The sequence below is a fragment of the Dermacentor andersoni genome, chromosome 7 (assembly GCF_023375885.2).
Source record: "Dermacentor andersoni chromosome 7, qqDerAnde1_hic_scaffold, whole genome shotgun sequence".
NCBI classification, from domain to species: Eukaryota; Metazoa; Arthropoda; class Arachnida; order Ixodida; family Ixodidae; genus Dermacentor; species Dermacentor andersoni.
The window spans coordinates 12,724,514-12,736,923 of NC_092820.1; the positions used below are offsets into that span (position 1 = coordinate 12,724,514).

The 12,410-nt window shown below is 47.2% G+C and overlaps 1 protein-coding gene and 1 long non-coding RNA gene across 5 annotated transcripts in view; one reads left to right on the forward strand and one right to left on the reverse strand.

Moving 5' to 3' along the window:
• The window catches only part of LOC126535560 (isoaspartyl peptidase/L-asparaginase), a 263,028-nt gene that overhangs the window by 249,502 nt on the left and 1,116 nt on the right, over nt 1–12,410 (reverse strand). The gene's annotated exons all lie outside the window — the stretch shown is intronic.
• The window catches only part of LOC140219385 (uncharacterized), a 226,812-nt gene that overhangs the window by 31,413 nt on the left and 182,989 nt on the right, over nt 1–12,410 (forward strand). The window contains exon 1 of one of the 2 annotated variants that reach the window (XR_011895609.1): nt 4,161–6,072. The exons of the other annotated variant lie outside the window; for it this stretch is intronic. This is a non-coding gene — a long non-coding RNA (uncharacterized lncRNA). Of the gene's footprint in view, nt 1–4,160; nt 6,073–12,410 lie in introns of those variants that run through there. 2 annotated transcript variants of the gene reach the window in all.

A 12,410-nucleotide genomic window follows, 5' to 3' on the forward strand; every position in this document is an offset into this window, starting at 1 on the left:
CGGTTGCTGTTCGTCGAACTGACGAAGATCCTCCGCCGCCGACGAAAACGACGAAGAGACCACCTCGACGACATAATAAGGACCCGCCGCCGTCCCGAAGAAGTCAGGAAGCCAAGACTATACCGACGAAAGACGACTTGACGACGCGACGTTCCAGCTTCAGTTCAACACGACGCAGCCGTGATCCGACGCCAAGGCCTAACTGCAACGCCAGACAAAGAACCACCGACCTCGACGTGCTTCTCGACGGCCACGCTGTTACCGCCTTAGTGGACACAGGTGCTGATTACTCCGTCATGACTGGACACATCGCCGCCTAGGTGAAGAAGGTTAAGACTGCATGGGAAGGCCCTCAAATTCGCTCCGCTGGAGGACACCTGATTACGCCGACTGGAATCTGCACGGCAAGAATAACCATTCATGACCGGACTTACCCTGCCACCTTCGTTATCCTCCAACAGTGTTCACAAGACGTCATTCTCGGTATGGACTTCCTGAACCAACACGGCACAATCATCGACCTGAAGTCGAAGTCAATAACGCTGTCGGAAGATAAAGCGATACCGCCGGAGAGCCCTCGTAGTCACCACTCCTTGAGTGTGCTCGAAGATCAAGTAAGCATCCCGCCTCGCTCCAGCATTGTTATTTCCGTCGGCACCGAAATACCCGCTGACGTAGAAGGTGTCATCGAAGGCGACCAACCTCTACTGCTAGACCGTGAAATTTGCGTCGTAAGAGCGATCGCTCGACTGCATCGAGGGAAAACTGAAGTGTTGCTGACAAACTTCAGCCAGGAGTTCAAGCACATCAACAAGGGCACGACGATCGCGTACATCGAGGAAATTCTGGAAACCAGTAATGCGTTTGTCCTCTCGGATTCCGCCGCATCTACCCCGATGACCATAATTCCCGAACCAAACTACGACATTAATCCAAGTCTCCCCGTGATTAAGCAACAGCAGCTCAGAAGTCTGCTCCGACGATACAAAGGCTGCTTTTCGACGTCATCGAGGATTCGACAAACACCAGTCGCCAAGCATCGCATAATCACCGAGGAGTACGCTCGACCACTCCGCCAGAGCCCTTACCGAGTTTCGCCGCGAGAACGCGAAGCTATAAGAGAACAAGTCGACGAAATGCTGCGCGACGACATCATCCAGCCGTCGAAAAGCCCGTGGGCATCCCCTGTTGTCCTGGTGAAGAAAAAGGACGCAACCCTACATTTATGCGTCGATTATCGTCGTCTGAACAAGATCACGAAGAAGGATGTATACCCCCTCCCACGGATAGACGACGCATTGGATCGGCTCTGCAACGCTAAATACTTCTCCTCGATGGACCTCAAGTCTGGCTATTGGCAAATAGAAGTCGACGAAAGAGATCGCGAAAAGACCGCCTTCATCACCCCAGACGGCCTCTACGAGTTCAAGGTTATGCCATTTGGACTGTGCTCGGCGCCTGCAACGTTTCAGCGCGTGATGGACACGGTTTTAGCAGGATTGAAGTGGCAGACCTGTCTCGTTTACTTGGATGGCGTCGTTGTATTCGCCGGCAATTTCGACGATCACCTTAGGCGGCTTGCCACAGTACTAGAGGCCATCAAGTCATCAGGGCTCACTCTGAAACCAGAAAAGTGCCGCTTCGCTTACGATGAGCTTTTGTTCCTAGGCCATGTAATCAGCAAGTCTAGAGTCCGCCCTGACCCGCAGAAGACAGCTGCCATCGCAAAGTTCCCGCAGCCCACCGACAAGAAGGCAGTGCGTAGATTTCTTGGCATGTGTGCCTACTACAGGCGATTTGTCAAGGACTTTTCACGCATCGCTGAGCCGCTGACACAGCTAACTAAATGTGACGTCGAGTTCAAATGGGAAACACCGCAGGCCGACGCATTTCAAGAACTAAAACGACGCATGCAGTCGCTGCCCGTACTTGCGCACTTCGACGAGCACGCCGATACCGAAATACACACTGACGCCAGTAGCCTAGGCCTCGGTGCTGTCCTAGTCCAGAGAAAAGATGGACATGAACACGTGATAGCTTACGCTAGCCGGTCGTTGTCAAAAGCGGAAGGCAATTATTCTACAACTGAAAAGGAATGCCTCGCCATCGTTTGGGCTACTGCGAAATTTCGCCCTTACCTATTGGCAGGCCATTCAAAGTGGTCAGCGACCATCACGCGTTGTGTTGGCTAGCTAACTTAAAGGACCCTTCAGGACGGCTGGCACGGTGGAGCCTCAGACTACAAGAATACGACATCACTGTAACATACAAGTCTGGACGAAAACACTCAGATGCTGATTGCCTATCACGCGCCCCCATTGACCCGCCGCCGCAAAATGACGAGGATGACGACGCCTTCCTTGGAATAATAAGCGCGGAAGACTTCGCCGAACAACAACGAGGAGACGCGGAGCTAAAAGCCCTAGTCGAGTATTTGGAAGGGCACACCGACGTTGTCTCTAAGGCATTTAAGCGTGGATTGTCTTCGTTCACGCTACAAAACAACCTGCTCGTGAAGAACTTCTCGCCAGTCCGCGTCAGCTACCTTCTTGTACCGTCAGCGCTGCGTCCAGAAATACTGCACGCCCTACACGACGATCCAACCGCTGGGCACCTCGGATTCTCCCGGACGCTGTCGAGAATACAGGAAAGGTATTACTGGCCGCGTCTGACCACCGACGTCGCCCATTACGTCAAGACATGCCGAGAGTGTCAGCGACGCAAGACACCACCGACAAGGCCAGCAGGATTACTACAGCCGATCGAACCTCCTCGCCGACCATTCCAGCAGATTGGGATCGATTTGTTGGGACCGTTTCCGATGTCAACATCCGGGAATAAGTGGATCGTCGTGGCGACGGACTATCTCACCCGCTTTGCTGAAACTAAAGCTCTACCAAAAGGCAGCGCAGCCGAAGTGGCGAAATTTTTCGTCGAGAACATCCTGCTGCGACATGGTGCCCCAGAAGTCCTCATCACCGACAGAGGAACGGCTTTTACAGCAGAGCTCGTTCAAGCCATTCTGCAGTACAGCCAGACAAGCCACAGGAGGACAACTGCCTACCATCCGCAGACCAATGGTCTCACGGAACGCTTGAATAAGACCCTCGTCGACATGCTAGCGATGTACGTTGACGTCGAGCACAAGGCGTGGGACGCGGTCCTGCCGTATGTAACCTTCGCTTACAACACGGCAGTGCAAGAAACAACACAGATCACGCCGTTTAAGCTGGTTTACGGCAGGAACCCGACGACGACGATCGACGCCATGCTGCCGCATGTCACTGACTAGGAGAACCTTGACGTCGCACCTATCTCCAGCGCGCCAAAGAAGCCCGACAGCTCGCCCGCCTACGGATCAGGAACCAATAGAGGACCGACAGCCGACACTACAACCTGCGACGACGCTTCGTCGAGTACCAGCCCGGCGACCGTGTTTGGGTTTGGACCCCGATACGCCGACGAGGACTGAGTGAGAAACTATTGCGCCGCTATTTCGGACCCTACAAGGTCATTCGACGTATTGGCGCACTGGCCTATGAGGTCGTGCCAGACGGAATTTCGCATTCACAGCGGCACCGCGCACGATCTGAAGTGGTCCACGTGGTGCGTCTGGAACCCTTTTACGCAGGCTGACGAACTTCCTTATTTTGTTTTCTTTGCTACGGGTGTTTCCTTTATACTTTCGTTTGTATGCAGCATCGGGTCGATGCTTTTTAAGAGGGGGGTATTGACACGTATACTTGTCTTTATCGGGCGACACGTTTGGCCGCCTAACAAATGTTATCGCACAGCGTGGGACGCGCCTGCATGCATCCGAAGTTTCTGGAAAGTTATCGATGCTTCTACCCGGCTGTCTGTTGTCGCCTAACCTTGTGTTATCAGATTTCATCGCGTGACGCGAATGGTGTAGAACTTTGTGGAAGGCACGCGGGTCCCAACGATTAGTCTGGAACATTCGACGACTGCTGTATAAAAGCCGACGCGCTTGACCCGCTGATCAGATTTCGACGATCGCCGACTGTGTTCGCCGCTTTCGTTGTGCTATAAGTGTAGCCTGTTTTGTGGGCACAGGTTCGCCCAATAAAATCTAGATTTGCCTTTCACAGTATTGCTACTGTGTTCTTAACGTCACCCCCACGTGACAATAACATTAACTCGCGTTTGTTCCCTCACACAATCTATAGTAAAATCCTCTATAGTAAAATCATTTATAAAATCTTGTCGTAGACGAGATCATTCTTTAAAATGCTCCCAGTCCACCAACGCTAATTTCCAATGGGAACACGGGGAGGGCTGTCGTATTGCGTTATGAAGTTTACAATTACAAGGAAGTGATCACTTCTAAAAGGATTATTGATGACACTCCATTCCAGATGAGGCATAAGAGAAGCAGAGCCCATTGCTATATCTATCGATGAATATGAGCTGTGTTGGATGCTATAATAGGTTGTTTCGATCTTATTAAACAGGCAGGCACCAGATGTAAGAATAAAATTTTCAATGAGTCGGCTCCTTGCGTCGTATCGCGCGTCTCCCCATAACGTGCTGTTAGCGTTAAAATCACCCACAAGTATGTAGGAAGTTGATTTACAAGGATATAGAAATCTGTTTTTTGCAGGTGATAGTTTGGTGTATATATATGGAGCAAGGAGCTACCAACTTAAGGAACCCCTCTAACTGACACTGCCTCAAGGGGTGTCTGTAAGGCTACGTGGCGACAAGCTACAGAATTGTCTGCAAGGATTGCTACACCATCACACGGGGCGTTAGCCTCGTCAGGGTCCTTTCGGAAGTTGTCGCACTGACGAAGAAACTTAAAGCGCGTACATAGACAGGGACCAAAGGAACGGCGAAGACAAGCGCTGACTTCCAACTGATTTTTATGTTATTTTTTATTTTCAGTAACGCGCATATATACGAAGACACCAAGAAAAAAGCGCCCCCCCCCCTCACAAAGCACTAAAGCGACATGAGTATGCATTCAAAATTGAAAGGAACCATGACCGCCTCCCTAAGATGAACGAGCGCGCATGTGCGACCTCAGAAAAGTACATTCTTTATCTTTTAACGCAATTGACGGCTTACTAACCGAGTCACCTTCAGCCATGGATGCTGCTTCAATGATAAGTGTAGTATTTTCATTAGGATGCCTAGCTAAAACACTGGTTGTTTTTTTTTCAAAAAGCGGAATACAGCCGCATTGTGCGCAATGGACACTAGAAACGCTTCCCGCCCTTTGCACACTTTATTGATATGTTCTTGCAATCTATCATTGAGACATCTACCTGTCTGCCCTATATAATACCGACCGCATTTCAGGGGCATCTTGTACGCTACACCTTTCGAACAATTTGTATACTTTTCCCTGTGATTGATACTGCAAGACTTACGCTCCTTAGCAACAGGATTGGTTTTGACGCAAAGCTGTGCAAGTTTTTTTTAGCAGAAAAACAACACCGATACCCGCTCTCTGTCCTATTTTCTTAAGTTTGTGGAATCTGAAGTTAGTGGGACGAAGAAAGTTTGTGTGAGTTTTAGATGCGTCTCTTGAAGACACAGCAACTTTGGATTATGTTTCTGTAGGAGTTCTCTAATATCGTCAAAGTTATGAATGAGTCCTCTAACATTCCACTATAGTCTTGTGTCTCTATTATGACTAAGGTGTTGTGTGATGTGTGTTTAAGAGACGAAGCTGAGCTCATGGGCCCTTTCGAGGCGCCGTGAGGCGAGCTTTGTCTTCTTTTTTTTTTGGGGGGGGGGGGGCGATCGCTAGAGTGTCGCTGCTCCTTAGACACTGGTGGCGCCGTCTGGCTGGTGGTTGTGTCCATCGCGCTCTTCCGAGCGCTGTGCTTGACCTGAAGGCGTCGACACTTTGGAAGAGACCTTTGAGGCCACCAACCCGTAGTTGGATGGCCCCTTCTGCTGGAGTGACGGAGCACCGCTAGCTGCAGCCGCCAAGGGGGAAGATGGCGTCACCGCTGGCTCACTGCGTGTGGGCCGGACAGCCGCCGGTAGCCGTTGTGGCACCGCCCCCTGACGCACCACTTCGCCAAAGCTGTTTGCTGGCAGGTATGACACCCGCCTACGAGTCTCCTCAAACGCTATATATTCCTTTACTTTGATTGTGACGATTTCTTTTTTCCAAGACTGGCAGGACCGCCAGCATGCAGCATGCTCACCATCACAGTTGAGAGTATGAGGTGTTCTGGCAGGTTTCAGATGAGTGTTCACTGTCACTACACTTCGCACAGGTCAGCCGGCCTCGACAGTTCTGTGAACTGTGGCCGAACCTTCGACATATGAAGCATCTCAGGGGATTTGGCACATACGGCCTAACACGAATCTTAAGGTACCCGGCCTTGATGGTCTCGGGCAAAACACTAGAACCGAAAGCAAGTATTAGGTGTTTGGTCTGAATTTATTTTCTATCCCACCTCATCTTAATTCGTTTGACACTGATGACGCTCTGATCACTCCAGCCCACCAGAAGTTCAGCTTCAGATAGCTCCAACAAATCAGCATCGGAGACTACGCCGCGGATGGTATTCATGGTACGGTGTGGGGTAACTGTCACTGAAGCATCCCCAAAGGACAGTAGATTAGCCAGTTTTTTGTTGTGTCGGCTGGCGCTCATCTTGATAAGAGCACTCTGCGAAGTGCGCATGCGCCACTAAATGTTAAAAGCAGAGTGCCCCTTGCTAGCGGCCCTCTCTTTCTTGCCGAGCCTCAACCCACAAGCATGGGTTAATAAACGTCGTTCAACCGGAACTTGCCTGTTCCTTTCGACACGCCTGGCGCAAAACGTAAAATTTTTCATGCCGTTTCTGATCGCGGAGCTCCAGTAGCAGATCGCCGCTTGCCTTTTTCGATGCTTTGTAACCTGGTCCAAAGAGTTCCGTCACAGATTTCGAGACGAGAAAGGGTGAGATCATTCTCACCGTCTTTCCGGCTTGATCAGAATGGACGACGTGACAACGGGGAAAGTTGTATGTTCGGTCGCCCGAAAATTGAAAGACTTCGGTGCGCCTTCATTTAGGAGGACGATCAGGAAGTGGGGGAAAAGAAGATTGCATGAATAAACATAAAAAATTCGGCAACAGCACCGACCGCTCACCAAGGAGCCCAACGACGGGCGTGGCACAGCTTGCATACAAGTCTGCACGACGCCAGTCGTACGCCGTCAATATAACTGAATATGGTGTACCCAAGTTTGGATAGCCACACAGGGTTAACTTTTGCCTCCAAGGAGAAAGGAAGTAAATGGAAGAGAGAAGAAGACAGGAAAGGCCAAAAAGTGGGAGAGAGAGACGAAGATTTCAGGTGAGAGAGAGACAGGAAAAGGTGACTGCCGGTTTCCTCCAGGTAGGCCAGTCTGGAGGTGCCGCCTATGTGAAGCAGAGGCCAAAGAGGTGTGTAACTTCCGCCGGGGAGCCTTAAAGGTCTGAACACCCGGCATCGGCTGAATCTCCAGGATTCCCCTTTCCCCAGACACGGTTAAGCCACGCACGGCTACACGCGGAAGGGTCCAGCCCTCGTGTGCTCGAGTACGTGGTGTCGCAACACATTACACGCCCGCTGACGCAGGCGCCCCTGCGGAGTATCTGTAGGAGAGTAAAGAAAGTGCAATTTCAGTGTTGGCACATGTAATTAAGTTTGTAACATATTGCAGAAAGGAAAACACGAGTTCTTTGGCTCTTCTTTCTTTTGCTCTGCTACCATGGGCCTTAGGAATTTTATCCAAAAATGTGGTTGTTCCGATGTAAATGACCGCCATACTCGCTGAAAACTTGATGCTTTGTGTTTTACTATAAACTGGCGAAATTGTGCCACCTTCATTGAGCAACGTTTTACGCACTTATATGTTATGTTTATGCGTGTGCCATGACCTTCCCTCCCTGCTTCTGTTGTGGGCAGATGTATCTTGTAGTATATAGCTACATCATAGATCTGAATAATCGCTTATTTTGCAGTCAAATGGCTTCAATTGAGAGGGCACTACTGCAGTACCCTTGTATGCCTTTTTCTTCAACTTGTTGCAGGTTGTGCAAGTGCAAACCACGGCGGTGTGTGTTTAAAAACAAGTGCCATCATTAAGCGTTAGGTGCCACTGACCGGGAGGGCGAACGCAATGAGAGTCACCCTTGATAAGGGCTGCAGCAGGCCGTGCGAAGACACGTAGTAATGTTTCTGTAGCGAAACGTGACGGCGGCCAAAGTGGCCGTGCCGTTGTCCCAATTTTGCTAAGTATTTGAACTTTTTTATTGCGCAAAGGAAGCAAGAGCATATGCAAATGTTATCGACAATCCCATAATTCTAGTCATCAGAACCACTATGTGATATTCTTACAATAGAAGTGTGTCCCATGTGATGCACTATGTTTCATTTGACTAAGCAAGTAGAGTAGAGCAAGAAGGTTGGCAACAGTGAATCACCAATGCAGAGCCAACCAAAATATTGCCATGGACCATGTGAGGCATTACGTCGGCCAGGTTGACAACAGTGGTTGGCCTACTAGAGCCAAGCAAAATGTCCTGTGGGCCTTGCGAGGCATTACATAAGACAGGTTGGCATAAATGGTTGGCTCTATGATCAGCCAAACAAAAATTTAGCATGGATAACGTTAGGCATCATGTCAACAGAAGCGGTCGGCCCTACAATGTGAACCTAAAATCGGCTGATGTCCATCCCCAAGCACGGCCCAACCTAGTTTGCTGAGGTTGGCCCAAGCAATCCATGGTTGGCCGTTGCACATATGGCCGAGGATGGGCCGAGCGATTTTTCACCACAGGGATCCTTGTTTTCGTCAATGGGGGCACGTTGGCGTGGGATCAGCATGCAGTACAGTTCTTTTTTATCTACAAAATAATTATGACAGGTGAAATTCAATCGATTGGTCGAACCAAAACGCACTAGTCGACCAATCAGGCTGTGCTACACTATTCCCATGGTTTACATTTAGCAAAACTACCTATGCGTTACTCTATCCGACTAAATAATTTTTTCCTGATGTCCGTGCCTCATTTAAAATAATTTGTAACTGTGGACAAACCTTGTGGTACTATAAACCTTACAACAAAAATCTGAGGGAATAAAAGTCTTCAGTTGTTCTTGTCAAGTGGTCCCTTAGCCAACTTTTTGCACAATGTTAGCAAGGTTTACTGCAGTACTTCTCGATGTTCACGGCTACAAAATGACTTGATCAAGAAAGCTACTAGACTTTTGAATATCTGTTCAAAACAACTTTTAGACACAAAACAGCTGCTTTCGTGTTTCATGGATCTTGTCGACGGCACCGACAAGATCAGAGTACCAACCATGTTCAGAACCGAACACGCGATGGGCCGTCGAACCGACAGTGCAATAGCTGCAGTATTTCGTTTGTATTTGTGATTAACCGCTGTCAAAATTATCCGAAACATATCTTCGATGTTGAAATGCACAAGCTTCAGTCCTTCCAAGCCACGCCCATAAAGTTTGACCCAATGTTAATTCTATTTATTTATTTATTTATTTATTTATTTATTTATTTATTTATTTATTTATTTATTGTACCCTCAAGGTACGAAGGCATTACAGTAGGGAGTGGAACGAAATACAGAGCATGTGCAGATAACAGGGTATATTAATAAAACAAATTAGAAAGTGCGCATTAATAAAAGTATTCTTCAATAGCAGTTCTAAAAGCAGACGTATCCGTTATGTTAACAATTGAGGCCGGCAGATGATTCCATTCATTGGTAGTTTTAGGAATAAATTAATAAAAAATAGGTTCGCGCGACAGTGTGGAACGCTTAGTTTATGGTGATGGTCAGTGCGAGGTGATATGTATGCAGGTTCGGACAAACGTTCACTTTTTAATTCTGCATTGTAGTAATAAATTTTGTGCAGCAGTGATAAACGTGCTAACTTCCTACGGAATGAGAGGAGAGGGAGGTTTCAAAATTATGGGGTTTTACGTGCCAAAACCACTTTCTGATTATGAAACACTCCGTAGTGGAGGGCTCCGGAAATTTCGACGACCTGGGGTTCTTTAACGTCCACCTAAATCTAAGCACACGGGTGTTTTCGCATTTCGCCCCCATCGAAATGCGGCCGCCGTGGCCGCGATTCGATCCCGCGACCTCGTGCTCAGCAGCCCAACATCATAGCCACTAAGAAACCACGGCGGGTGAGATGGAGGTTTAAAGTAGCCTTCATAGATGTTACGCTTGATGTCCGAGAATAGTTAATAAGAATGAAACATGCGCTACAATTTTGTATAGATTCGATTGCATTTGTTAAGTAATCTAAGCCAGCATCCCAGACAGAAGAGGCATATACAAGCTTAGGACGTATTAATGTTTTGTACGGAAGTAGCTTTAAGATAGCGGGTGCCATAGAGAAATTGCGACGGAGGTAACCAAGCGTGCGGTTAGCATTGTTAGTGATGCGATTTATGTGTGTTGTCCAGGAAAAATTAGATGTTATGTGGACGCCTAAGTATTTATGAGAAGTGACTTCTTCGAGTACAGAGTTCATCAAGTGATAGTTTGATAGGTTAGACGAAGCAGTATTGCGGAAAATTCTCATTTCGCACTTTTGGCTGTTAAGTCGCATTTTCCAAGTGTCGCACCAGTTAGTTACCTTGTCTAGATGAGATTGTAGTTTTAAAATGTCAGAATTTGATAATATTACTCTGGAAATGATACAATCGTCTGCAAATAACCTTATAGAGGACGCTACACAGTTAGGCAAATCGTTAATATAAATGAGAGAAAGCAAGGGTTCGAGAACAGAACCTTGCGGCACCCCGCAACTGACAGGACAAAGCGAAGAGTCAAAATTGTTAGCTGAGACAAATTGTGTTCTATTGGATAGGAAATTTTCAATCCATGAGATATTATTACGGTCAATGTTGAGTGTACTTAATTTTAGACAAAGTAATTCGTCAGAAACGAGATCAAATGCTTTAGAAAAGTCTAAGAAGATTGTGTCAATCTGAAATCCATTATCCAATGCGGCATAGATTTCGTGTGTAAATGAAATAAGTTGAGTATCACAGGAAAATAATTTACGGAATCCATGCTGACGCGATGAAAAAAAATGAATTTGTTTCTAGGAAGTTGATGAGATTAGAGTACATTATATGCTCTAGAATTTTGCATGGCACAATTGTTAGAGAAATTGGCCTGTAAATTAAAGGCACGTCGCCAGACTTAAATAGTGGAACCACCTTGCCGAGTTTAAGATCCTTCGGTAATGAACACGACAGAATAGACTGCGAAAAGATGTTGCACAAAATTACGGAGCAGTACACTTCGGTATTTTCCAAAAACTTAGAATTATTATCGTCTATTACTGACGATGACGAAATCTTTAATTTGCGAATTAAGTTCACGACACCATCGTAATCAATGAACAATGGCTCCATCTGAGGAAAATTCATCTTAACAACTTCAGGTAGAGAAGTACAGGGCAACACGTTATTCAAAAATTATTTAGAAGACACTTCATTGAGCACAGAACAACATTCTTCTTGCGGAACAACAGCACCATCTACATCAGTTAACGATATTATGTTACATTCGGAACCCTTGACAGTTTTACAAAATTTTTTAGTATTTTCAATCAGCAGAAATGGAAGTGTATCGTAAAATAAAATGCGTTGAGCTTCCTTGACTGTTTTTTTAAATAGTGAAGCAACCTGCTGATACGCACACCAGCTATCAGTTGTGTTGCGTTTTTTGGCTTGGCGAAACAGCCGCTTCTTCCTGTTCAAGGTACGTTTTAGGGATGCATTAAACCACACTGCTCGATGGTTACACCGGACAACTCGGAAGGGTATGTATTTTTGTACTAATTCATTAACTTTATTTTTCGAAAGGAACCAGTTCTGTTCAACGCTCCGAGTGTAAAATTCCGGCATATATTTTAGACGAAAGCTGCAAGTTGTGTGTTCATTGATGCGTAGTCGGCTTTACTGTAGTCTCGAATGTATTTTTGTTTGCTATTGGGACGGTTGACGTTTTCTTTAAGCTGGAAATGAATAACACAATGATCGTAACCCCTGGCAAAGTACTTAAAATATTGGCGAATTTGGGTTAGGCGTGGCGCCGTCGAGTTTGTGCACCCGCTACCGGTGGACCTGAACTTAAATATAAGCAGTTACGACGAAGGAAAGAGCTCCTCTAGGTCAGTTATGGCCTTATAGCGCTTCCTTATCAACTACTCTTCACACGGCGCGTACACAATAGCGGCGACGCAGCGCTGTGCCAACCATTCCTGTAGGTCACATTCGCTGCGTAGGTGGGTGGGTCTGTACGTGTGTACGTTTTGTTATACTGGCACATTTGTTAACTCCAGAGAAGCATTGTTTGCCTCTGTGTCTAACGGGAAAAGAAGAGACAGTGCATTCGGTACAGCAATAT